Here is a 26934-nt window from a genome sequence, read left to right as displayed (position 1 = left end):
CACCTCCCCAAGTTCCATAGCCTCCTCAACCAGACGCCCAAGAACACGGTGGGGGGGGCCTCCGGCCACCCAGTCACTCCACCCCAGATGATTGCCCGAGCATCAGAAGGTTGGCCTTCAATAAGAGTTAAAGTTTTAAACTGTAGTGTGTCCTTTTCCTTCCCTACTCCCCCACCCATCCCGGGCTACCTTGGCAATTATCCCCCTAGTTGTGTGATGAATTCATAAAGAATGCATGAATGTGAAGTAACCATGACTTTATTGCCTCTGCATGTGCTGCTCGAGGGTGGGAGGGGAGGGTGGGGTGGTTGGTTTACAGGGAAGTAGAGTGAACCGGGTGGGGTGGGGGCGGACGGTTCATCAAGGAGAAACAAACAGAAGTTTCACTCCGTAGCCTGGCCAGTCACAAAACTCATTTTCAAAGTTTCTCTGATGCGCACCGCGCCCTGCTGTGCTCTTCTAACCATCCTGGTGTCTGGCTGCACGTAATCAGCAGCCAGGCGATTTGCCTCAATCTCTCACTCCGACATAAATGTCTCCCCCTTACACTCACAGATATTGTGGAGTGCACAGCAAGCAGCAATAACAATGGGGATATTCTTTTCGCTGAGGTCTGAGCGAGTCAGTAAGCTGCGCCAGCGCGCTTTTAAACATCCAAATGCACATTCTGGAAAAGACCTTTCCAACACTCAGCTGGACAGCATAGCAGAGTTCATCAAACAACTGGGGTTAAAATCAGGAAAAAGGGGAAGGGAAGGGAATGTCTGTGGGGAACATGGCAAGGAGCTCACATGGTTCTGTAAGGAGATTGCCAAAGCTCTTTGTGAAGATTGCAAAGGATCCCCGACTCACCGCTCTCACGCTGTGATTCCCATGGCAAAGGCTGCTCATGGGTCCAAGGTAGGGGTGTTTTGCTAGCTAATTAAATCACTTCAAGGCCCTGTGTCACCCCCTCTCTGGACTGACGCCAGTCTGCTGTGGGTGGGCCTAACCCCAGGATCCCATGTGCTTCTGGGCCTCTCAGACACACTCCCAGCTGCAGACCCCATGTCTGCCACCCTGCTTTGTGGAGTGCTCCTGCACAGCCCAGCTGCCTTAACCCCACGAACCAGTGCTGCTGCCCTGCCAAGCTCCAAGTCACATACACACGCTCCACACACTGTGCAGATTTCCAGCTTGCTGTGCGCACGCTGAGTTCTCAACTGACCCTTTCAGGGACAATGTGTCAGCCGAGTCGAGAACACTGGCCTAGGAAAGGGATTTCTGAACCATGGGCCTTTGTACCAAAAAAAAAAAAAAAAAAAAGCCGCAATCGCGATCTGCGGCGGCAATTCGGCGGGAGGTCCTTCACTCCCAGGCGGAGTGACGGACCCTCCACCGAATTGCTGCCGAATACCTGGAACTGCCGCCCCTGTCCGGAACGGCCGCCCCAAGCACCTGCTTGAGAAGCTGGTGCCTGGAGCCGGCCCTGATTCAGATGTACCAATAGTCAAAAAGGCTATTAGCTGTAATCTGTGCAATTTAAATGAACAAGTCTACAATCCATGATCCCATGGTCCTACACCACTCCGAGCCTAAGACGGGTTGACATATTTTAAGGACAATGAAGCCATCAAAGCCAGATGGAAGGAGCATTTTGAGTCACTCCTGAATCGTGAGTCAACCGTCTCTAATGCCACCATCGAATCTATACCTCAGTGACATGAAAGAGAATCTCTTGCTGATCCTCCTGCCCTTGAAGAAGTAACATGATCCATCATGCAAATGAAGAACAGCAAGGCAGCAGGGCCAGATGCTGATGACATCCTCGTGCACACTAAGACTGACCTTCAGTTCACACTGGATTTTTTTGCACAAGCTCATCGAAGCCTAGGACTCTGACTCAATATTCGGAAGACTAAAGTGCTCCATCAGCCCGCCTCAGGCCTTTTACATAACCCATAAGACAAATATGACTCCTACACTCCTTTAGGGATGCAAACCCAACTGTCTGGAGAGGTACCACCGACAATGCTTCTGGAAGATCCTTCGCATCAAATGGGAAGATTGCTACGCTAACGCCAGCATCCTCACTGAAGCCAATGTCACCAGCACTAAGCAATGATTCTCATGAACCAGCTTCATTGGGCTGAACATTGTGTGCGGATGCCATACTCTCGCCTCCCAAAACAAGCCATCTACTCTCAGATCACCCATGGTCAGAGATCCCGTGGTGGTCAGAGGAAACGCTACAAATAGACACTGAAAATGTATCTCAAGAAAACTGATGTGGACATCACAAGCTGGGGGTAGCAAGCCACCAACTGACCTCAGTGGTCAGCCTCCATCAGGTAGTGGCCCGCTTCGAGGAGAAGCGCCTTTCCCTCAAAGCTGAAGGAAGGAAAAAGAACTTTCTCACAATGGGGAGCTGACCCGCTAGGAAATGTCTGTACCTACTGCGGGCAGATCTGTGGTTCCAGGATTGGACTCCTGAGATATCTCAGGACCCATAAGTAAATCTGTGGTAGAGATCATCCGCGAACCAAGGAACTGCCGATGATGATGATTTCAGCTGAAAAATGTTGCCCAACTCTAGTGATAAAAAACATCACAAGAGAGCATGCCCAAAACAGGAAACAAACAAACAAAAACTGCCTGTGTTTGACTTTGCAAACATAACAAAATGGATGAAGGTAGCAGGGGTGGGGAGAGAACCACTGTACTAAAATTTTTAACAGCTATTACACATTATTAATTCCTCTTTTTTGTCTTTTAGAAGAAATTCTTGCTGAACTTGGTAAGTTCAATTTTTCCTATTCCTTGTTTCTGGAGTCCCCTGAAACCTCTCCCACTAAGGGATGAGGCTTTCCTGACCTGTGCATCCCCCCAAAAAAACAACAGTCCTACATCTCCTTCCTTTCCTCATCTTTCCCCTCCCAATTCTGCCAGATCATCACACCTCTCTGCCCCCAAGTTCTATCCTCATCCCACATAGCCGACTCCTCCCTGCCTTCACTTGACCCCACTTGATCACACGGTGCATTTGAGACAGGTGTGTTTTAAACCACTAACTGTAAATCTGTCCCTCTCTTTCACAAGCACAACACATTGTGTTCAACCGTTGGAATATCACCATAACCATGGCAGAACGAAAGCTCATAATTTGCCTTTTTCTCCTTCTAGCAACCTTGCGATCTGAAATGAAGAAAGACAAAGGTAATTTCTGGGACCAGTGGGGTGTATTCAAAAGACTAGCAAAGGGGAAATAAACACAGCTTCTGCTCTTCCTTTAAGATGAAAGAAGAAGGGCTGAAACACTGTTTTTTAGAATGTGATTGTTCAATATATTAGCAATTCAGGTCCTGCCTAGGACCATGGAGGGCAGAGGGAGGCAGGGAACGGAGCAGAGCAAAGAGGAAACCAGCAAACTGAAAAGGCCAGAGGCTGTCTGGGCAGCAGGCTATTGCTGCTTTGCCGGCTACTGCTGGAGGAATCCTTCTGGCTGCAGGGGCTTGGAACACCTCTAAGTTTTCCTGCTGTCATTTCCCCCATCGCCATGTGGCTGGGCAAGGAGGTTACATGGGGCTGGTTCCCCTGTGGTCAGGGGGACTCTGGTTGGGTCTCAGCCCTGGCACCAGGTGCTTTTGTTGCTTCTCAAGCTCTTCTCTCCCACCAGAGAAATGAAGAGCCTGATCGAACATTGTGCCAGCAAAATCAGCTGCCTCAATTGTTCTCCAACCATGTCGTCCGCTCCCTACTCAAATCCCTCCCCTGGCTCCTCTTCTACTTCTGCAGCAAATTGTAGCTTCTCCTCAATGCTAAGGATCAGCACCCAGGAGCTGGATATTTTGTAAGAGGGGCTGCTCTCCTGTCCTGGCATCTGTGGGGTGTCCCACAACCTCAGCCAGAGGTGGATGAATTTCAGGTTCAGAGATGGGCTCCCAGGATGATCAGGGTCATGGAGGGCCTGCCGTAAGAGAGGAGACTAAAAAAACTGAGCTTGTTTTGGGTAGCAAAGGGAAGGCTGAGAGGGGATGTGATTGCTCTTTGCGAATGCATCAGGGGAGTAAACAACGTGGAGAGAGATGAACTGTTGAAGCTAACAATCAAATCGATCAAGAAGAAATGGGGATTATCTGGCCTTGAATTCAATTCAGGCTGGGAACTAAAGGTTTCTACCCATCAGAGGAGTGAGGTTCTGGAGCAGACTGCCAGGAAGTGTTGTGAGAGAAAACAACAGGTATTTAAAGGTATTTTCAGGTATTTAAAAGGGTGTCATAAGGAGGAGGGAGAAAACTTGTTCACCTTAGACTCTAAGGATAGAACAAGAAGCAATGGGTTTAAACTGCAGCAAGGGAGGTCTAGGTTGGACACGAGGAAAAAGTTCCTAACGGTCAGGGTGGTTAAACACTGGAATAAATTGCCGAGGGAGGTTGTGGAATCTCCATCTCTGGAGATATTTAAGAGTAGGTTAGATAAATGTCTATCAGGGATGGTCTAGACAGTATTTGGTCCTGCCATGCGGGCAGGGGACTGGACTCGATGACCTCTCGAGGTCCCTTCCAGTCCTAGAATCTATGAATCTATGAAACAGAACTAATGTTAAAATGGAACTTGCTAAGTTTTTTAATAGGATTTTATGAAGGGGCTGTGATGGGGATCCCAGGATGTCACCTGGACTGGGGGACTGCTGAGCCCTCTGTCCCACCACTGGGTGGTTGTTGGCAAGCTACAGACCTCTGGCAGGTTCTGCATTTACACGGATATCCACAGGAAGGGACACACCTAGCTGAGTTACATGAATGCTTCTCCCAGCCACTCATGAATCGTCAGCAGAGAGGCTCCAGCCAATCCTCACAGCTCCCCAGCCTAGGACCCCAGAGCTGAAGTGTCTTGCGCTGGTCAGAAGCCTGAGCAATGTAAGTTCATTACCCAGTCTGCCCCTCCCTCAATGTGGAGAGGACACACACTAACCTTTGTATCCTGAGCTGAGATTTTCCAAGCACTTCAACTATTTTATGTAAAATATAAAACAGATTTAATAACTACAGAAAGATAGATTTTAAGTTATTATAAGTAGCAGACATAGAGATCAAAGTTGGTTACCTAAGAAAGAAAAGTAAATTTGCAATCTGAGTTCTATAAACTAAACAGGATTTGAATCAAGCAGTGTCTCACCCTGACAGATGGTACAAACAGGTCACAGATCTTCAATACAGTGGCTGGGTCTCTCCTCCAGCACCGGACCACCCTCCACAGTTCAAAGTCTTTGTCCGCTAGATGTTTCTTCCAGGTGTTGAGTTGTGGCAGGAGTGAAGCCAATCACGATGTCACATCCCTTCTTTTATAGTTTCTTCCAGTTTGCTGCAAAGATCTATGCTTGCAAGGTGGGGGTCTGCCTCCATTGGTCAAGTAATCTCCATTGTCTACGTGACCTCTCTGAGAAATCTTCTGGGATGGCTGCTGGGAAAGTGAATTCCCTTTAATGGCCCATCAGCACATCTGGCTACTCCATTGTTGCACCTGAAAGGCTGGTTGTGGATGTTTCCAACCTCACAACATATTTCAGTAACACACACCTAGCAAAACTTCATAACTTCACATACAATCATAGCACATACAATCCAACAGGATATTAATGTTAAACAGATCAAGAATTTTAAAATGATACTTTACAATGGATACTTTGTAGGAAACATATCATAATTATATGATGGGGTGAATATAGGGATTTCAGGGGGCTGCTTTGAGGTACAAAGTGCCACAGGAGCTGTCTGTGAGAGCAGGGGACTGGAGTAAGTGCAGGCTTCACTAGGGAAAAGGTCCAGGTGTATATCAAGGTAGGCTGCATGGATGTAGCTAACAGTGAAGTCTGATAATGGAGCAGCAACTCTGCTGTAGTTAGGATTGAGACTCGCAGTTTAAAAGATAACTTTTCTCACTGAGCTAAAACTGATTGAAAACTGCTCTGCCTGATGGGAATGGTATGTTGTGGACATGGTGGGACACAGCTTAAAAGGGGCAGAACTAAGGATGCTTTGAACAGGTGGCATGTAACTTAACTTTGTATTTCCTGGATTTCAGAGGTGTTAGCGCAGTGTACAGTCCAGCCCAAGGTGTGCACCATCATCTCTGACACAGCTGTCATTTCAAATAGCAGCAAAGCAGGGTACAATGGATTTACTGAGTACATGTTGTCGTTTTCAGTCAGACAGTGGAAGAGATAAAATTTTCCATCGAATGGAGGAAATCTGTTTCCCTGCTGTATATTCAAAGCAACGTGCTGTAATTTCAGACAAGAAAGTTTACTTCACACCTTTTGAAATTCAGGAGAATAGCAATGGTTGAGCATCAGAGAGCACAGTTATTTTATAACAGTGCCATTGCTTAGTCAAAGAGCTGAGGTATTCAGATGTAACAAAGGTCAAAAAGTCTATCAGCTACAACCTCTCCAACTTAACGCCTCTGCTCCCTGGTCTGTGCAGGCAGACTGGTTGGTGAATGACAGGGTCAGAGAAAGAGCTGTTGAAATAATTGATTTTTTGTTTGTCTGGTAGTTATAAAAACTTCAAAACTATTTCATTGTGATTTGGGGCTTTTGAAAACATTGTTTAAATTAAAAGCTAAGTCAGTTTGGAAATGAAGGGCTAGATTTAAAGAGGTGGTCAGTGATAGCAGGGGACTGGCTCAATGATTCAGGTGGTTCCTTCCAGTCCTATGTTGTTAGGTTTCACAAGGTGCCTTAGGCCAGATCTACACCACAAACATCTCGGTATAACTACGTCACTCAGGGATGTGAAAAATTATACCGACCTAACCCTGGTGTAGACAGCGCTTTGTTGACGAGAGAGCTTCTTCATCTCTGCAGTGCTGTACATGTAGACAAGCCATGACGCGTCATTCTAAAAACTAAGGAGCACCTCCTTAGTTTTTCGAATGATGCGTCATGGCTTGTCTACATGTACAGCACTGCAGAGATGATGTCCCTCTGATCACCGATAGCCCAGTTATTAAGTCACTCAGACGAACTGCGGCGGCCCAGCTTTGAATCCCTGCTCTCCCCTTTCCTAGGCGAGTGCCCTAACTGCAGGGCTGCTGGCTATTCTAAGTGGGTCTCTCTCAATCTCTCTGTCGAAGCTGTTCTAGGTGGTATAAATCATTAAATAGTCTTAGGCACAGAGACTGAAACCCAGGAGCTCACCCCTCCCCAGTGACCATCCTAATCCCTACCCTACAGAGCCTACACTTGCTTTCTGGGCCAATGAGTATTAAATATTAAGGTACATAAGTATTTTCATAAATATTCTCTAAGGTATATTAAGTATTAAACATATAAAGGTGACAGCCCTGCCAGAGTTAAGGTTTAGATCAGGCCTGTGTTTGAAGCTGGTCTTTCCTAACTGCTCTAAAATCAGCGTGGTTCCTTGGATTGCCCTGACATATGATGTGGCTCCTGGGAACACAGGTTTCTATTACTGATCCATATTTGACCATTTGACTTTGCAAAAATACAAAAAAGGACAGGGGAGAAAAAATACCTCTATTATGAAACATCTTAACAACTATCATCATTTTCATACATTATTTATTTTTCTTTATTTGTCTTTTAGAGGAAATTCTTGCTAAATCTGGTAAGTTCCATTTTCCCTCTTCCTTCTACCTGGAGTACAGAGAAACACCTCCCACTAAGGGATGGGAGTTGTATGATCTTTTGAAAATTGTTTTTAATGTGGAACCTTAACATTTTATTTCTACACATTTAAGAATCTGATTAAAAAACTAGAAATAAATAAGTTAAAAGGTCTTGTTAGAAATGTTTGCTGACACCTCTTCTTGCTGACACCTCCACAAGCTGTTTTGTTTTCAAATATAGCAATATTTGAAATGTATTCATTGTTATGTTTTTTAAATGTGTGAGAGATTGAAGAGATGAATGAAAAGCATAGTTCCACTTTTTCTACAATGAACTGGAAAAAGTATAGCTATATATATAGCACCACTTAAGAGCTTAAAATAAGAGTCTAGCTAAGGCTTGGTCTACACATGAAAATTCTATCAGTGTAGCTACATTGGTCAGGGGTATGAAAGTCTTCCAGGCCAGTGGAAGAGTGCTTCCATCACCTTAGCTAACATCATTCCCCCTTGTGCTCCGGGGGGAAAGGGGGCTGCACACTCCGGCAGATCAAAGCAAGTTCGATATAACGCGGTTTCACCTATAACGCGGTAAGATTTTTTTCGCTCCCGAGGACAGCATTATATCGAGGTAGAGGTGTATCTGACTGATTTGCAGAATATTGGCTAAATCAGCTAGGGAGAGAAACCTTTCTCTAGACATTGCCCTTCCAGAGATCTGCTTTGTTGGTGGAAGAAACTGTTGTTCTGAGATTATTTATTATTATACCCAGGGATTTCAAAGGAGTTTGAATCCTCCTTTTATCTCTGGCACTAAGTTCACTTTGAAGCTCAGAAGCAAACTCTGAGTGCACCTCAGACTGCTGTAGGAAACAAACAGGATGGTGGGAAAAAGGTCTGGGATAAGTTTAAAGAATTATCATTAGTGCAGCCCTGTGGGTTTGGGTGAAATATAACACACCCAGAGCCTTCTGCACTCAGGCCCAGATCCACAAAGGAACTTGGGCACTATGCCTAACTTTCAGCTAGCCCCTCCCCTCCCCCCCCCGTGGCATCTACAAAGCCTCAGTCAGGCACCTAGGCCCCTGATACCATGTGTGGGGAGACGTGAGGCCTATGAATGTGATTCACACAAACTAGGCAATGAGAGATGCTCAGAAGTGGAGTGTGACCCTTGCTGGAGAAACACAGCCCAGCCCTGGACAGTGCTGCAGCGGCGTGGCTCCAGCAGGGCCTGAGCTCCCGCCGCTCGGCCGCAACTCGCAATCCCGCCCCTTACCTAGGGTTACCATTCGTCCGGATTTACCCGGACATGTCCTCCTTTTGTGTGCTAAAAATAGCGTCCGGGGGGAATTTGTGAAGCACTCACAATGTCCGGGATTTCCCCCTCCCCCGGCAGAGCAGAGCGAGCGGCTGGGAGGGCTGCAGGGAAGTCCCGGGCTGGACTCAGGAGCAGCTGTAGAGGAGCCGGATCCGCCCTGCATTCTGAGCCGGCAGCTCCCTTGCAGCCCAGTCCGGCAGCACTGTGCAGGGCCAGGGACCGGGTTTTGTTGTGCAGGGCCAGGGACCGGGTTTTGTTGTGCTGGGGAGCTCAGCCACGTGTCCGGCTCGGCTGCACAGAGCCCAACACCCTGTTCTGAGCAGCAGGGTAAGGAGGTCAGGGGGCAGGAAGGTTCTGGAGGGGGCAGTCAAGAAACGGGGGGGAGGCTTTTTGGGGGGAGTGGAGAAAGTTTTGGGCAGTCAGGGTACAGGTAGGGGGTAGGGTCCTGGGGGGCAGTTGGGGGGGGTCTTAGGAGGGGGCAGTTAGGGGACAAGGAACAGGGAGGCTTAGGTAGGGGGTGGGGTTCTGGAGGGCAGTTAGGAGCAGGGGTCCCAGGAGGGGGCAGTCAGGGGACAAGGAGCGGGAGGGGTGGGGGTTTGGGAGTTCTGGGGGGGGCTGTCAGGTGGCAGGGGTGGGGAGATGGATCGGAGCAGTCAGGGGACAGGGAGCAGAGGGGTTTAGATGGGTTGGGAGTTCTGGGGGGGGCTGTCAGGGGGTGGGGAGTGGTTGGATGGGGCGTGGGAGTCCCAGGGGTCTGTCTGGGGGTGGGGGTGTGGATAAGGGTTGGGGCAGTCAGGGGACAAGAGGCAGGGAGGCTTAGATAGGGGGTGGAGTCCTGGGGGGCAGTTAGGGGCAGGGGTCCCAGGAGGGGGCAGTCAGGGGACAAGGAACGGGGGGAGGGTTGGGGGTTCTGGGGGGGTGGGAAGTGGGAGGGGCAGAGGCGGGGCTAGGGCGGGGCTCCTCCCGTCCTCTTTTTTTCTTGCTGAAATATGGTAACCCTACCTTACCTCGCGGCTCTGAGCGGGAGGAGCTCAGGCCCCGCCCGAGCCATGCCGCTGCAGCGCTGTCCAGGGCTGCTCCTGGATGCGGCGCGCCGTGGCGCTGGGGGATGGGGGAAGGCAGAGGCGGGGGGGAGCCTATGACGTTCTCGTGGGGGCCCCTGCGGGGCCTGGGGCAAATTGCCCCACTTGCCCCCCCAGGCAGCCCTGGCTATAGGAAAGAGAAGACGTGAGGGAGGAAGAGGACACAGGAAGTGAGGGGCAAAGTCTCACATCCCAGGTGGTGGTGGGTTTTAGCCAGACCCAATGGAGGTAGTGATGTCATCTGGGTCCCACATTCTGGCCTGGTCTGGTCAGGTGCCTTTCAGGCTCAGGATGACAAAGATCCAACGGTGTCATGGGGGATCCCGGGGTTCCAGGGGACAGTGGGGGTGGCAGCCATGATGATGCAGCTCACTCCATTCAGTCACCCCTCCCCCCATCAGCAGTGAGTCTCAGACTCTCCTGCCACAGGCTTTTCTTTCAAGAACCCCACAGGGAAGGGAGAGGTGGAATAGCTCTGTTCACTCATTATATTGTCCACCAATTACACCCAGTTTCTGACACACCAATTTTGGTCTCCTTAGTACCAGTCCCACACGTCGCTTGTTCACCAGGCATGAGCTTAACTCAATCCTTGAGTTATAGCAGGAGGTCTCTTTGTCTGGGCTATTTCAGTCTGTTTCACTCCCCTTTCAACCCCTTTCCTCTCAACTAGGGTGACCAGATGTCCCGATTTTATAGGGACAGTCCTGATTTTTGGGACATTTTCTTATATAGGCTCCTATTACCCCCCACCCCTGGTCCCGTTTTTCACATTTGCTCTCTGGTCACCCTACTTTCAACATTTATTACCATGGGTTACTGTGACTTTTGATGAGCTCTCACTCATGTCTGCCAGCGGCGCTCACAGTCAGGGTCAGCCTGTAGGGACAGTTATCACAACGGGGGTTGAAGGGAGGGGGGGTTTCTGCCTTCACCCCTTGGTGAGGAGACGAATATGGGGAATGAAGGGACGGCAAGGGGGACCCACCTGTCACTGAAAGGGGGGTTCATGACAAGTACAGTTATAATAGTTTTCAGTCTTATAACACATTTACGATCTTTTCAACTTAAAATTACCTATCCCCTCCCCATTCTCTGCCCCCTATTTCAGCTCCTACTGTCCTCTACTGCAGTCCTTCCCCTTCCCCCCACTCCCTACCCCCCCTTCAGCTGCTGTCCCCCTTCCTGTCCCGAGGTTTTTTAACCCATTCCCTTGAATTCCCCACAGTGCATGTGACTCTGGATCCAGACACAGCTCATCCTGAACTCATCCTGTCTGAGGATCGGCGGGGTGTGAGATGGGGAGACACACGGCAGGACCTGCCCAACAATCCTGAGCGATTTGATCGTTGGCACTGTGTGCTGGGCTCTCCAGGGTTCACCACGGGGAGTTGGTACTGGGAGGTGGAGGTGGGGGATGAGGAATTCTGGGCCATCGGGGTGGCCAGGGAGTCTGTGTGGAGGAAAGGCTGGATCGGCATTTCCCCTGAGGAGGGGATCTGGGCCATGAATTGGTGGGGATGGGTGTCTAAGGTTCAACCTGCCCCTCAGAGCACCCTGCCCCAGAGCAGCTGGCACCGGCAGGTTCGGGTCTGTCTGGACTATGAACAGGGGCAGGTGGCATTTTTCAGTGCTGATAATGAGGCCCCGATCTTCACTTTCACTGAGGCCTCCTTCGCTGGGGAGAGAATCCGTCCTTTCTTTCAGATGAACTCCCAGCTCAGACTGGGTCCCTGAGATGGAGGGACGGGGGTGACATTCACCCAGGGCCGTCCTTAGGCATACTCAGCATACACAGCTGTGTAGGGCACCGGAAAATTCGGGGCACCTCCTGGGTCTTAGTGTCCACCCCCCCACCTTCCTATCCCTGTTCTGACCCTTCCTGCAGGCTCCCACAGCTGGCTGCTGCAGCCTGGTGTCTCTTACTCGGGAAGGGAGCTAGTAACTTAAAAGTGAAAAAGCCTCCAGCCTGCCAATCCTATTAGCACAACATTGAAACTGTTAAAGAGCCATTCGAGTGGTAATGAAGCCATTTAACAGGCATTTGCCAACCCCTAGGTATATACTGTCAGGGTACGTCTATACTTACTTCCTGGTCCGGATGTAAGCGATCGATCTTCTGGGATCGATCCCGGAAGTGCTTGCCGTCGACGCCGGTACTCCAGCTCGGCGAGAGGAGTACGTGGCATCGACAGGGGAGCCTGCCTGCCGCGTCTGGACCCGCGGTAAGTTCGGACTAAGGTACTTCGAATTCAGCTACGTTATTAGCGTACCTTAGTCCGAAGTGGGGGGGTTAGTGTGGACCAGGTCTCAGTTTCTGAATTTACTGACAAAAACAGTTGTGCATTACTGTAATATTTACTCAGAATATGTTAGTCTACGGGACCTTATTTTTAAAGCAAATTTTAAACTATTTCATTAGAAGATTGCTGAAGATTATGAAATCACATCTCTAAAAAATCCTTGCATAGAGTTTTAGATCCACGATCTGAGTATTCACCTTTAGCCTCACATGCTTGGCTCTTCAGACATATAGTTTTTAAAATAAATCCTTCAAAAGACCACTCTTATCTAAAATACATATTTTAATTTTAGTTACTATAGTACAAAAAACTTGCTTCCAAAGTCTCCCTGTCCTTTCTGTCCATCCCTTTCTCCCTTCACCCCCCTGTTGAAGAGAGGCTAGCCCTTAAAGGGACAACGCTTTCCTTCCAGATAGCTGGACAAACAAGTTTCCCTTTCTTTACCTCTGAACTATTTGATGAACTAGTTTTAAGAGAACCCTCCAGCACAATCAGTACCTTAGTAAGATTTAAAATCCTTTGTTATGCCTAAAATCTTTGGAAACATAAAGTTGGTGAAATTTCATAAACATGTCTGGTTATGGAGATAACACAAAATAAATTAGTGTTCCCTTTTTCTAAAAGCAATGAACATTGTTATGAACATACTAAACCTCTGTGACTGATTAATTTAAAATAATGTCTTTGTTTCAGTCAATTAAAAATGTAGTAATCTAGAACGATTACTTTATGATCTGTTGAACCGTAATATCCTGTTGGATTGTCTCTGCTATCATTGTGTGTGAAGTTATGAGGTATTGCCTTTTGTGTTACTGAAATATGTCATGGGGTTGGGAGATGCCCAAAGCCAGCCTTTCAGTAGGGACAAAGGAGCAGCCATCAGTGGCCAGACAGGAGTTAAGGGCTCATCAACACTCAATCCACTATCCCAGAGACTTTTTGGAGAAGGCACGTATGCCATGGGGATACGCTAACCCACGTCACAGCAAGAATCTTTCGAGCAGCCGGAAAAAAGTATAAAAGAGGAAGAGTGACATCATTACTTGGCCTCTCTCCCCGCTCAGCTCAACACCTGGAAGATTGTCTGAAAGACAAAGGCTTTGTCAACACCACTTCTGTTGGTAAAATTTCTGTCGGTCAGGGGTGCGAAAAAAGAAAGCCCTGACAGACAACTGTCACAGACAGAAGTGCTGATATGGACAGCGCTATGTTGGCAGTAGAGGCTCTCCTGCAGAAATAGCTAACGCCGCTCATTGGGGGCGGTTTAATCATGCCAGCAGGAGAACTCTCTCCTATCGGCAAAGCGTGGCTACATGGGAGACCTTACAGCGGCACATCTGTAGCGGTACAGCTGTGCCGCTGTAAGGTCCGTAGTGTAGCCGAAGACTTTGAAGGAGGGAGTTTGGTCCCAAGCTGGAAAGGGGTTCAGTCTGTGTATTGGAGAACTGGAAGCTGCTTGTACCAGCTCTTAGGGTGAGACACTGCTTGATTCAAATCTTGCTTAGCCTCTTTAAGTTAGAATTAAGACCTCTGCATCTGCTACTTATAATCACTTAAATCAACTGTTCTGTAGTTAATAAACCTGTTTGATATGTTACCTCAAACAGTGTGTTTTGTTTGAAGTGCTTGGGGAATTGCAGCTCAGACTACAAAGGCTGATGTGTGTCCATTCCACACTGAGGGTGTGGTGAACTAGGTAATGAGCTTACACTGGCTAGGCTGCTGACAAGTGCACAATGGTACAATCCTGGGGTGCAAGGCTGGGGAGCTGGGGGGAATTGACTGGAGCCTCCCTACTATGGCTCATGAGTGGCTGGGAGAGTATTCATGTAATGCAGTTGGGTGTTGTTGTAGGAGCAGCAGTGATCTGTATGCTATGTATAACCTGTATGCTCAAAAGGTCTGTTACACTTTCCCCCACCCCTCCCTCCTGGAATGCTTGTGGGATGAATGGATTGGTTGAACAGCTGGAAGATCAGGAGAGCTCCCAGGTAGACTCATAGACTTTAAGGTCAGAAGGGACCAGTATGATCATCTAGTCTGACCTCCCGCATGATGCAGGCCACAAAAGCTGACCCACCCCCTTTCCCTTGACTCAGCTGTTGAAGTCCCCGAATCCTGTGATTTAAGGACTTCAAGTCGCAGAGAATCCTCCAGCTAGCGACCCCCGCCCCATGCTGTGGAGGAAGGCGAAAAACCTCCAGGGCCTCTGCCAATCTACCCTGGAGGAAAATTCCTTCCCGACCCCAAATATGGCAATCAGTAGAACCCCAAGCATGCAGGCAAGATTCTCTAGCCAGACCCTCATTGACCATTGATACTATTTACCAGTGATGGCACGCTGTTGATTAATTGACTAAAATCATGTTATCCCATCAAACCATCCCCTCCATAAACTTATCAAGCTTAATCTTAAAGCCAAAGAGGTCTTTCTCCCCCACTGTTTCCCTCGGAAGGCTGTTCCAAAATTTCACCCCTCTGATGGTTAGAAACCTTTGTCTAATTTCAAGCCTAAACTTCCCCACCACCAGTTTATATCCATTCCTTCTCGTGTCCACATTAGTACTGAGCTGAAATAATTCCTCTCCCTCCCTGGAATTTATCCCTCTGATATATTTAAAGAGAGCAATCATATCCCCCCTCAGCCTTCTTTTGGTTAGGGTAAACAAACCGAGCTCCTCGAGTCTCCTTTCATACGACAGGTTTCCATTCCTCTGATCATCCTAGTGGCCCTTCTCTGTACCCATTCCAGTTTGAGTTCCCTTTTAAACATGGGAGACAAGAACTTGCACACAGTACTCCAAATGAGGTCTCACCAGTGCCTTGTATAACGGAAGCAGCACCTCCTTATCCCTACCAGATATACCTCGCCTAATGCATCTCAAGACTGCATTAGCTTTTTTCACGGCCACGTCACATTGCCGACTCATAGTCATCCTGCGGTCAACCAGGACTCCGAGGTCTTTCTCCTCCTCCGTTACTTCCAACCGATGCGTCCCCAGCTTATAACTAAAATTCTTGTTAGTCATCCCTAAATGCATCACCTTACACTTTTCACTATTAAATTTCATCCTATTTCTATTACTCCAATTTACAAGGTCATCCAAGTCTCCCTGCAGAATATCCCAATCCTTCTCCGAATTGGCAATACCTCCCAACTTTGTGTCATCCGCAAACTTTATCAGCCCACTCCTACATTTGGTTCCGAGGTCAGTAATAAATAGATTAAATAAAATGGGACCCAAAACCGAACCTTGAGGAACTCCACTGGTGACCTCCCTCCAACCTGACAGTTCACCTTTCAGTATGACCCACTGCAGTCTCCCCTTTAACCAGTTCCTTATCCACCTCTGGATTTTCATATCGATCTCCATCTTTTCCAATTTAACCAATAATTCCTCGTGCGGTACCGTATCAAACGCTTTACTGAAATCGAGGTATATTAGGTCCACTGCATTTTCCTTATCTAAAAAGTCTGTTACTTTCTCAAAGAAGGAGATCAGGCTGGTTTGGCACGATCTGCCTTTCGTAAAACCATGTTGTAATTTGTCGCAATTGCCATTGACCTCAAGGTCCTTAACTACTTTCTCCTTCAAAATTTTTTCCAGGACCTTACATACTACAGATGTTAAACTAACAGGCCTGTAGTTACCCAGGTCACTTTTTTTCCCTTTCTTGAAAATAGGAACCACATTAGCTATTCTCCAGTCCAACGGTACCACCCCCGAGTTTGGTCTAAATCTCTTTCCTACTAACCGTTTTCCCTTTCTCGGGATACAGGCCTCCGACAGCTCCTGCAACTTCAACTTAAAATAATCCCAGGCGCCATCCGCCTTTAGATCCATAAATATGTTAGCCCAATCCACTTCCCTTACCAGTCCCCTTAATTTATTAAAATTAGCCTTTTTGAAATTGTAAACCCTAGTCTCTGATATAATTCTGTTAATCTTTCCATTTAGTTTAAATCGAATTAGCTCATGATCACTCAAGCCAAGGTTGTCCCCTACAACCATTTCCTCAACGAGGTCCTCACTACTCACCAAAACCAAATCTAAAATGGCCTCCCCCCTCGTCGGTTCAGCTACTACTTGATGAAGGAATTCATCAGCTAGCACGTCTAGCAACATCTGAGCCCTATTATTGTTGCTAGCATTTGTCCCCCAATCTATATCCGGGAAGTTAAAGTCTCCCATGATTACACAGTTCCTATTAGTATTTACTTCCCTAAAAACATTAAATAGTTCTCTGTCCATATCCAGGGTAGTCCCGGCGGTCTATAGCACACCCCAAGCACTATCCCGGGGAGGCTCTAGTAGTTCTTTTACCCAGTGTGAGTATTGCCCAGACAGACTCCATCTTATCCATTCCATCAGTTATTATTTCTTTACAGTTTACCTCATACAATGCTACCCCCCCACACCTTTACCTTTGTTCCTATCGTTCCTAAACAGCACATACCCTTCCATATCTGTACTCCAGTCACGACTACTGTTCCACCAGGTTTCGGTTATTCCTACGATATCCGGTTTCATTTCTCGGACCAGGAGCTCCAATTCCTCCATTTTGTTACCTAGGCTTCTCACATTGGTGTATAAACATCTTAATGTATGCCGTTTAGCCTGTCTCCCATCAGTTATGCAATTTGGTACGGACCCCTTGCTGTTCATCCCCCCTCTCCTTCTTATAGCCGGGGGGAAGGGTTTGGACATATCTGTTCTTATCTCATCACCCTCCTTTTCAATGTTGGAATCTGGCGTGGAGATTAACTGGACATCTCCCAACCGTCTCCCCCAGATTCCTAGTTTAAAGCTCTTTTGATGAGATGAGCCAGCGTCCCTCCCAGAAGTCTATTTCCTTCCCTACTCAGGTGAAGTCCATCCCGTGAGAACAGTTGTCTGTCCCCGAAAGCCTCCCAGTGACCATACATCCCAAAGCCCTCCTTATAGCACTACTCCCTTAGCCAGCTATTTATCCTCACAATCCTGTCAGCCCTTTGCTGCCCTTCTCTAGGAACAGGCAGAATCCCACTGAAGATGATCTGAGCCTCGATTTCCTTGAGCGTCTTCCCCAGTCTGGCATAATCTCCCTTGATTCTCTCTAACGAGAACCTAGCTGTGTCATTTGTTCCTACGTGAAGGATTATCAAGGGGTTCTTACCTGCTCCTTTTAGGATCCTTTTCAACCGCAGGTCCACATCCCGTATCTTAGCACCCGGTAGACAGCACACCCTTCTGTTCTCTGGGTCCGCCCTGGTCACAGGCCTGTCTAACCTCCTCAGTAAGGAGTCCCCAATCACGTAAACCTGCCTTTGCCTGGCGACAGTGCGATCTACTAATCTATCCTCTGTTCCCTCTAGTCGTAACCCGTGTCCGTTCCTATTTTCCTTTATACTCCCCCTTGTGCCATCCTGTATCCTCCCGGGGCCCAGATTTGGTGCTGTCTCCATCAACTCCTCCCCTCTCTCTATTGGGCTAGCTGCTCTTCTCTTCTTCCTCACCCTCCCACCTTCAGTTACCACCTGCTGCCCCCCCTCCTCGCTATCCAAACACCCAAACCTGTTCCTGAGTTCTATTTCCCCTTCACTAGCCCTCCTTTTCCTTGGCCTGCTTCTCATGGTCACATGCTTCCACTGCCCTTGTTCTCCCTCAGATATTCCCCCCTCACAGACCTTAGCCCCTGCTTCCACCTGAACCCCTGAGCATTCCCCTTCAGCCCCTCCTTGCCTTTCCTCCATCAGCTGCTCGAACCCCCTTCTAAACTCTACCCGGGTATCTACCTGCATCTCCAACCCTCGGATCTTTTCTTCCAGCAGCTCTATTAGACGGCACTTCATACAGACATACCTCTGTTTAGGCTTCCCCCTTCTAGTACCATGTACATACCGCAGCTTCCACATGCAATCATCTGCATTGTGTCCCCTGCTGCTTGGCTCATGGCCGCTGTAGTCTCTGCCCAGTGCACCTGGGGAAACAGAGCACACGGGACACCGCGCCCTCCTGCCTCCCCTTCCACCTCCCCCTGCAAACTCCCACTCAAACTCCCCAGTTAGCAGCCCTGTTCACTGCCTCCTGTGCCGCTGCCTGGCTGGGCGGCCGCTTTTATAGGCCCCCTAATCAGCCAAGCTCCGCCCCCTACTCAGGGCTCGGCTGCCCTCCCAGCACAGTGCCCCTACAGGCCTCTACATACACAAGCACTACAAAGACAGACACAAGTACAGATACCTTCTCCTCCAATGAGACTCCCACTCAAACTCCCCTGTTAGCAGCCTCCTGTGCCGCTGCTCACAGCTGTGCCGCTGCCTGGCTGGGCGGCCGCTTTTATAGGCCCCCTAATCAGTCGAGCCTCCGCCCCCAAGCTCCACAAGGTGTCTGGGACTCTAATTAGGCAGCGTTCACACACCCAATGCATGGACACTGCATGGACACTGGCTGAGGTGGAGTGTGACCAACCAGATGCAGCCAAGTCATCTCTAGTCACAGGCCATGAGGAGCAGGTCCTTAAAAGGGGAAGGGGCCATGTGCTCAGCAGTGCACTCACAAGCTTGTACCTCCCGTGAAGGCCCTTCGCCCGGACCGCCTGGCCAGTGGTTCACCGCATTGCATTCCATCATGCCTCGGGAAGACTTACCTTCATCGCACAATCCATCGCTATGCTGTGGGACACTTACGTTGAAGGATCCTGACATCTCCAGTGCCATGCCTGTCCTGGGAGCATGAGTATGCAAGTGTGAATGTGACACCACCCTCTATTTTGAGCTTAGCTATCAATATAATAAACGTACTGCTTTCTGCCAAACTCTGGTGGGTCATTAGTCCTCCCTAAGCTCACTAGCTGACCCAATTTCGGGTAACAGGTGTGTCCCTGCCTGTGGATGGCTGTGTGAGTGCAGGGCCTGTCCGAGGCTTGTAGCTTGACATTAGCACCGCAGTGTGAGGGACGGCCCAGGCAGGTGGGGTTGGAGGGCTCAGCAGTCCCACAGTCCACGTTACACCTCAGGGACCCCGTTACAACCTCCCACCATGGGTGTGGGGGGAGGCATTGAGCAATGCTTCAGCTGCTGCCTCTGCAATTGGCTCACAGTTGCTAGCATTCACTCGCTGCTGTCACCCACCACTGCTGTTGTTCACTCTGCTGCTCCACCCATTTTTGTCATGGCCCGCTGCTGCCACCACTTTCTCCGCTGCCACATTCGGAGGTTCTGTCACTTACCCAGCTCTCAGGGATTTCAGCCAGTAGTGGGGAACCTCCCTGCTGGTGCAGGCTGGACAGTCCCTTTCACTGTAACATGGCCCCACACCAGGTCTAAGGCTCAGCACCTACAGCTGGTTAGCAGTGATTGCAGGGGTAGTGACCACGGAACAAAACAAGGGCTCACCACTGAGACTAACCAGCTCTGTCTTTAAACAAGGGAGAGACCACTCTTAGCCAGAGCCCACACCACCAGAAAAGAATTCCCGCCTCCACCCTTGTCTCTCTTTCACTGGGATTTGGCAACTCTACCCCCTGCTTAGCAAGTGAGAATCCCTGCGTGACCCACTCAGTCAGGGGCCTGCAAATCACAGTTCTGATGCCCTTTGCTCACACACTCAGGATAACAACATTTCATTGCCCTTCCACTCAAATACTAGAGTGATTTGTAACCCAAAACCAGCCAAAACTGATCATTTTGGCAGAGCAGCTCCCTCTGCTGCATGCCTAGGCAGTGTAGGTGTGTCTGTGCAAATACAATCTGCTTCTGAAGTCTTTTCCCCCAGGAGCAGTCAATGGGCAGATGATGGCGGGCCAAATCCGGACCACCAGATGTTTTTGAACAGACCCAAAATCTTATAATTATCATTGTTGTTATAATGTCTTTATTATTTTCTCCGGAGTCTGGACCTTGACTATACCTTGACCAAGAAATTTGGCCCTTGACAAAAAATAATTGACTACTCCTGTTCCAGCTCATCACTAGAAATCAGAGAAGAGCTCATTCATTCAGACTCTGCTTACATCACCATTCTCACTTTTGCTATCACACTTGCTGGTGTGCAGTCTGGGTCTAACTGAAGCTGTGTTGATCAGTCAGTGTCTCTTATAACTAGCTAGGGTGACCAGATCACCAAAGACAAATATCGGGATGCGGGGGGGGGGTGACGTGGGGGGGGCATGGCGGGGGGCGGGGCCAAAAAAAAAAAAAAAACCCTTCCTCCGCAAGTGCTGGAGGGAGGCCCGGGAGACTCAGGGGAAGCGCGGGGCCAGGGTAAGAGTCCGGCCTGGTCCCGAGCAGGCAGGACTCAGTCGGGTGGTAGGGAGAGGAGGGGGGCGGCCCGCGGGGCCAGGCGGTGGCTGTTCTCCCCCCCCGGGCAGCGGGACTCGGGAGCAGCCGCTGCTGCAGCTCCCACTGCCGCGGGGGAGGAAGCAGCCATGGCACTTGGCGGCTGCGGCTCTGGCGCCCCCGAACCCCCCGAGCCGGGGCCTGCTGCGGGGACCCAGCAGCGCGCACGCTGGGCCCAGCCCCTGGCCAGTCGCGTCTGGGCTGCTGCCCAGCTGGTGCTATCCCGCGGCGGCCCCGGAGCGGGGGCAGCAGGCCCCAGCCCCCCCGTCCCGCTCGGGTCCCGCAGGGGAACGAACAGGGCTGGGCTGCCGATGCCTCCGCGGGATAGCACCAGCTGGGCAGCAGCCCAGACGCGACTGGCCAGGGGCTGGGCCCAGCGTGCGCGCTGCTGGGTCCCCGCAGCAGGCCCCGGCTCGGGGGGTTCGGGGGCGCCAGAGCCGCAGCCGCGGAGCGCCATGGCCGCTTCCTCCCCCCGCGGCAGTGGGAGCTGCAGCAGCAGCTGCTCCCGAGTCCCGCTGCCCGGGGGGGGGAGAACAACAGCCGCCGCCTGGCCCCACGGGCCGCCCCCCTCCTCTCCCTACCACCCGACTGAGTCCTGCCTGCTCGGGGCCAGGCCGGACTCTTACTCACCCTGGTCCCGCGCTTCCCCTGCGTCTCCCGGGCCTCCCTCCAGCGCTTGCGTAGGGGGGAGGAATGGTGAGCCTGGGGAAGAGGCGGGGATTCGGGGAGGGAGCCAATCGGGGGAGGAGGGGGCGGAGTTGGGGCGGGGGGGGGGGGGGCGCGAGCACTTCCGGGCTCCAGGCTCCGGGGCATTTCCTTGTTTGTCCGGTTGTCCCGACCGCATGTCGGTCGGGACGCGGGACAAACAAGGAAATATCGGGACGGTCCCGATAAAATCGGGACGTCTGGTCACCCTATAACTAGCCCATCTCCTATTAGTTCATCTTTAAATGTTCCATATTTCCAACGTTCAGCCAGACTATGAACTGCAGTAATGAAAATCTCAGCTGTTTCCTCTGGTTCCTGGCACCTGCTATTCAAACTGGCCTTTTCCTAGATAACATTCTATGTGCCCAGGAAATGGGCCTTAAACACCTCTTTCCCTTTGGCGTAGTCTTTCCTCTCCTCAGAGTGAGGAGTCTGGCACACAGGATGTCATCAGCAGCATCACCCATGGCAAATGGCCAGGCATTTACCTGGTATTCTTGGGCTTCCTCTATTAAACCAGCAGTCGTCTGGAATTGCTCAAATCTCTGCTTCCAGCAAGACCAGCTGCCTGATTTGCCACAATCACATTTCTGTCGCAGAGCCGTTTGCACTAGGGACTGCAGTGCTGTGCTGAGACACGACTCTGCCTCCTCCTGCTGCAGCTCCCACAGCTCTCCACCCTGAGTCGCCACTGTCCCCACTCACTCACCACTCTGGCCATTTTCTTCCTTTACTCCTGCTTTGGAGAGCAGATTTCACTCACTTCTGACACACTGGGGCAGGACTGTCAGCCTCAGAGATCAAAAATCATGAGTCAGATCCTAAAAAACCATCAGATTGGCCCCACAAACCATGAGAGTTAAAAAACATCAACAAACAATGTTTCCAATCTGTCTGTTGACTTTTTCACTCCCCTCTGCTCCTCTGGCGATGTGTGTGTGATAATCCAGGCTGAAAAGCCAACCTTTACTACACACATGCCTCTCCTTGGAGGCTCAAAAGGAGACTCGCTGGATGCTGGAAGGACACAAACATATGGAAGGAGAATCAGAATGGAGAAGCTTCAAAGTCTTTCTTTTATCTGACCAAGTCCTAAGTGGCAAGAGACTGCGCCAAGGACCCCAAAACTGGGGGTGTGATTGGACTCTGCTCATGCTCCATGAGCTTGAAACACCCCTGGGAATACAGAGCCAGGGCCGGCTCTAGGCACCAGCATTCCAAGCATGTGCTTGGGGCGGCACTTTTCAAGGGGCGGCATTCCGGGGGTTTTTGTGTAGATTTTTTTTTTTTTTTTTTTTTTTGCTTCGGCGGTGGCTCTCCGGTTGTTTTGTTTTTTTTTTTTGCTTGGGGCAGCAAAAAACCTGGAGCCGGCCCTGACAGCAGCCTTAGCGGGTAGCCAGGAAGGAGCACTCACTAGGATCTGTGATACCAGTTCCAGTTATGATGGTAATATAGGTGAGTGATTTGTATCATGACACTATTCATAGTCTGCAAACAGCCGAGTGTAATCCCAGAAATCTCAGTGTGGAGCCTGGTCTGGTCACATGAAGACACTGCCCCTGGCACCAGTAAAATGACATTGACTAGAAAGGGGTGGAGGATGACTGGAAAAAATAGAAAAACAATCATAGAATCAGAGACGATTAGGGTTAGAAGAGACCTCAGGAGGTCATCTAGTCCAACCCCCTGCTCAAAGCAGGACCAACACCAACTAAATCGACTAAATAGTCCTTAACCTGTTCTTTCACCACTGAGGGCTGCTCACCTCCTCCTCATACTGTTTTGCCCAGGATAGCTGTCTGGGAGCTGACCTTGTCTGCTAAGACCAAGTCAAAAAAAACATTGAGTTCTTCAGCTTTTTCCACATCATCTGTCACTAGGTTGCCTCCACCATTCATTAAGGGTCCCACACTTTCCCTGACCTTTTTCATGTTGCTAATATACCTGTAGAAATCCTTCTTGTTACCCTTCACATCTCATGATAGCTGCAACTCCAGTTGTGTTTTGGCCTTTCTGATTACATCCCTGCATGCTCGAGCAATATTTTTTATACTCCTGCCTGTCTAGGTTGGATATTAGGAAACACTATTTCACTAGGAAGTTGGTGAAGCACTGGAATGGGTTACCTAGGGACGTGGTGGAATCTCCATCCTTAGAAGTTTTTAAGGCCCGGCTTGACAAAGCCCTGGCTCCGATGATTTAGTTGGTGTTGGTCCTGCTTTGAGCAGGGGGTTGGACTAGATGACCTACTGAGGTCTCTTCCAACCCCAATCTTCTATGATTCTATGAACAGGAGACACAGTCTGTTTTTAATTGTGATGGGAATTCAGATGTCTAGATGACTAGACTGAGAAATGAGGAATTGTGTCCCACACAGAAAGATCCCAGGTCACAAAGCTGGGGTCAGCAGTCTGGATCTTTCTGGAAGGACCTGACACAACTCACATCCTTCTGATGAAAACACCCCCTGTTGTCCCAGGTTCACAGTCCCCACCCAACCTGCCTCCAGAAACCCTCTCTGGCTCCTCATCTCTCTCCCTTCCCTGCTACTGGAAACTGTACCAGGGCAATGTACACCACACACAGCTTCCCCTCTGCTGTCTGTCCAAGACCCCAGACACGGGCAACTCCAGACACCTGTTGTCCCTTCCAATCCCATCCTGAACACAGCCTACAATGACAGTTCTCTCTGTTCTCAGCTCCACACCCCAGTCTCTGCAATGTGGGCCTGTGCCATGCACTGAGCAGGCCTGTTCCCAGCGCCTGGCACACACTCAAGCCGTCATACCTAGTGCTGCCTGGCAGCAGCTTCATAGGTCCAGAGATTTGAAGGCCAGAGGGGAACATTAGAACATTGACTTTGACCCCCTGTATAGCACAGGTCAGAGAATTTCTCCCAGTTACCCCTATATTGACCCAATGACTTATGTTTGGCGAAAGCACCTTCCAGCAGGGCTTCCAGGTTGGATCTGGAGGAATCAGAATCTGGGTAATCAAATGCTTCCATTGGCCGGTTGTTCTAGTGGTTAATCACCCCCCACTGTCATAATGTTGGGCCTTATTTCCATAGGTGCCAACTGCATGGGTGCTCCAGAGCTGGAGAACTCAGTGAAAAAAATTAGCGGGTGCTTAACACCCACCAGCAATAGAGCTGCAGCCCCAGCCAGGGATAAGTAGCCCCACCCCCACCGATCAGCTGGTAGATGGCTGCATTAATCACCTATTAGCTGTTCAACTTTTGTAGCCCCCCTGGGCTTGCTGCAGCAAAGGCTGACCCAGGCCTGAGTCAGACTTCGGTGGAGGGTGGGGCTCCTCCTCCAGCAGCCTCAGGGAGCTGCTCCACTGCTCCAGCTAGGGTTAGAGGTGGGTAAGGGGGGAGCACCAGGCTCCCTCTGCTCTGCAAAAACCCAGTCTGATCAGCAGTGGTGAGACCCTGCTCCCCTGGGTCGCCCCGCCTGCTACCTAGATCTCCTGGGCAAGCTCCAGCTCCCAGCCAGTGCCAACTGCAGGCACCACTAGGTGAGTCCTGTTTCAGGCAGAGGGAGCCTGGCGGGGGTGGTGATGCTGCAGTGTTGGGGGGGGATGGGGAGTTCCACCATGGGTGCAGTTTGGGGGTGGGGGGCATGCAGACGCACTGCCACTGCCTTTCCCCAATTCTGTGCATGCCAAGCTGCTCTGCTCAGAGCTGGTAGCTAAAGTGGCAGATCATTCCCCTCCCACAGGTGCCCTCCAATCATGCCCCCTCACTAACACCACTTCCTCAGGAAACAAGGGAAATTAACTGCCTGAAAACGTGGTTAATGCAGGTCTTGTTTACACTATAGCGTCTTTGCCAGTATAGCTATGCCAGTCAGCCTTACCCCTGCTGAGTACCCTCTTCAACTCAAGAAGTGTGTTTCAGATTCCTGCTGGCACTGCCAGTCTGACGTGCCTTCTCTGGCTTGTCAGATTGGGTTTATATCTGTTATTGAACCACAGCCACTCATTAGGCTCTTCCCAGGCTGGTGAACCGCTGGGGTTCATTAACTGATTTCCTTAGGGTTGCTCCTGATTTACACGGCTACAAGTGAGAAGAGAATCAGGCATAGGCACTGACTCCATTGGTGCTCCAGGGCTCAAGCACCCATGGAAAAAAATAGCAGGGGTGGTCAACACCCACCAGTCACAGCTGGGCTGCCATTCAGCTGTTTGGCAGCTGGCATGGGGCCTCGGAGGAGAGGGCAGAGCAGAGGCAGGAAGAGGCAGAGTGAGGGCGGGGCCTCAAGGGAGGAGGTGGAGTGGGGGGGCCTTGGGGTGCAGTGAGGATGGAGCACCCACCAGGAAAAATAAAAGTCAGCATATATGCTTATTTCTCATTTGAATTAGTCTGGCTCTAACTTCCAGCCATTGGTTTTTGTTCTGGTGGTCTCTGCTGGGCTAAAGAGCCTTTTAGTACCCGGGAGTCTCTCCCTGGGATGGTATTTATGCTCTGTAATCAAGTCACTTCTGATCTTCTTTTTGTGATATTCAATAGATTCAGCTCTGTAAATCTCTCCCCATCAGACATTTTCTCCAGCCCCTTGGATCGTATTTGTGGCTCTTTCCTGCACCTTTCCAATTTCCAATGGCCTGTGTCAAACACCGACGCTGCAGCAGTCCCGGGAGGAGGAGCCATGGGCCGATCACCTGTGCCCCCTGCCGCAGCATCCGGGCTCCTGGCCCATCTCAGGCCCCGGGCAGCGCACCAGGAAGGAGGAGGAAGCCCCGCCTGCTAATGCAGCAGCCCCAGGCCCAGGCCCAGCCCCAGCCCGGCGGGTTCCAGTCCTGCGGGGACTGAACACCATGGCCAGGAAGGTGACCGGCATCATGGGCATCCTGCTGCTGTGCCTGCCGGTGGGGCCTGCGGGAGCCGCCAGGCTTCAAGGTGAGCGGGGGCCACCCAACGTGTGGAGAACACAGGGGCAGCCAGAGCCCCAGGGCCAGGCAGAGCCGGGAGCCAGGGGCAGCCAGAGCCCCAAGGCCACGCCAGGCGCCTGCAGCTCCAGAGATGCCCAGTGCAGAGGAGCTGTCCCGTCCCCCTGGCAGCAGCCAAGTGAACTCAAAGACTCAGTTCCCTGGCAGACAGCGAGCCCCCGCGTAACGCTGAGCTCAGGGCTCGTGGGGCGGTCCCTGCAAGCTCCCTTCCTTGCAAATTTTTTTTATTTTCTCATTAAAAAAATACATGGCTAGAAAACCGTAGCGGGTTTAGATACAGTTCCCCACTCTAGGAGCAGCTCTAAGGGCTTGATTTTTCCAGAGTTGAGTGCCCACTGTCGTATTGAAGTCAGTGGGAACTGTGGACTTTGCCAGCACTTGGGCAGAGCCAGCCCTGTCTGAAAGAAAAATGGGCTGGTTTTCTTCTTGCAGAAAATTTTGATATTTTTTCCTGCAAAAATTCAAAACCTGATAATTTTCAGCTGAAACCCCTCCCAAAATTTGATCCACGCCCAAAATCATCTGTTTTTGGGCCAAAATCTTTTGAGTTTGCAGTATTTGAGTTTTTCCACAGAAAGCAGATCCTTTTTGTGAAAAATGTTTATTAGTTGAAAACCTGTTTCCATCAAAAAACAGTTT

At 50.2% G+C, this 26934-nt stretch overlaps 1 long non-coding RNA gene across 1 annotated transcript; it reads left to right on the top strand.

Moving 5' to 3' along the window:
• LOC135977652 (uncharacterized) lies at positions 1–25984 on the top strand. Its single transcript, XR_010595091.1, has 4 exons — positions 1–109; positions 2756–2776; positions 3163–3195; positions 25856–25984. It is a non-coding gene; the product is annotated as an uncharacterized LOC135977652 (long non-coding RNA).
• Positions 25985–26934: the final 950 nt, after the last annotated feature.

Source organism: Chrysemys picta, unplaced genomic scaffold (assembly GCF_011386835.1).
Source record: "Chrysemys picta bellii isolate R12L10 unplaced genomic scaffold, ASM1138683v2 scaf6, whole genome shotgun sequence".
NCBI classification, from domain to species: Eukaryota; Metazoa; Chordata; order Testudines; family Emydidae; genus Chrysemys; species Chrysemys picta.
The sequence above is the reverse complement of the archived record's forward strand: the minus strand, read 5'-3'. Positions and strand labels throughout refer to the sequence as shown.